We start from the raw sequence: 861 nt of genomic DNA, 5'->3' as shown, positions 1-861 counted from the left end.
ACGGGCGAAGGCTCCTTCCTGCCAGCGTGGCTCTAACGCTTTTAAAGTAGAAATTGGCTTTTAGTCAAGCAAATGCACATGGCTTTTTTTTGGGGCGTTTATGTTTGAAATTTGGTGCTGGCCGACCTCTCTTGCAAGCAAAGGTTAGGAATTAAAGGTTAGAACCATGATTCACCCTTCCTAGTGGGAAACTATGGCTGGGTTCACACTGGCGCGACGGCAATCACACCTCAAAGATGAATTTTCCAGCCGGAATAGCTTTCGAATGCCTTCTTCCTCCGTCCATCTGTTCACACAGAAGTGGAAGTATCGAGCTTGCTAATTTTCATCTGCCGCCTGTTGTGAACACCGGAGGCCGACGGAAGCAACACTAAAAAGCTTTTGTTTTGAAGGTTTGCAAGTTAATCAAATAATAAAAAAAGAAAAAGTATTGACAGCGTGGCGATTTCAGCAAACGTGGAGGGTGGAAGAGTTTTGGGGCGAGGGGGGGGGGGGGGGGGGGGGGGGGGGGGGGGGGGGTCGGAAGAAAAGCTTGCATTCTCTTCCGCGAGCTGGCAGCCTTTTCAAACACTGCCTCCGCGTGATGTGAACGCAGTAGGTGACATGGCGCAAGCTGATTGGTTGCAAGCGTGCGTGCTTTGCCTTCCGCCGCCTGCTGTGAACCCAACCTATGTGCAAGCATATTCTGACCCCAAAATTGAATACTTTTTAACCAATAGTTCCAACTAATTTTAGCGCGATTTTGCGTCAAAGGTGAAGTTGCGCTCAATGTTGTGTGGAGTATATGACAAGAACAAGGTTAACTAGTGCCACCGTTTCTTCAGGCATTCCAAACCGCGAAACGGCTCACTCGATTGTAAC

This window comes from Adiantum capillus-veneris, chromosome 8 (genome assembly GCF_014529385.1).
Source record: "Adiantum capillus-veneris isolate H3 chromosome 8, ASM1452938v2, whole genome shotgun sequence".
NCBI lineage: Eukaryota > Viridiplantae > Streptophyta > Polypodiopsida > Polypodiales > Pteridaceae > Adiantum > Adiantum capillus-veneris.
This window is presented reverse-complemented; position numbering follows the sequence as displayed.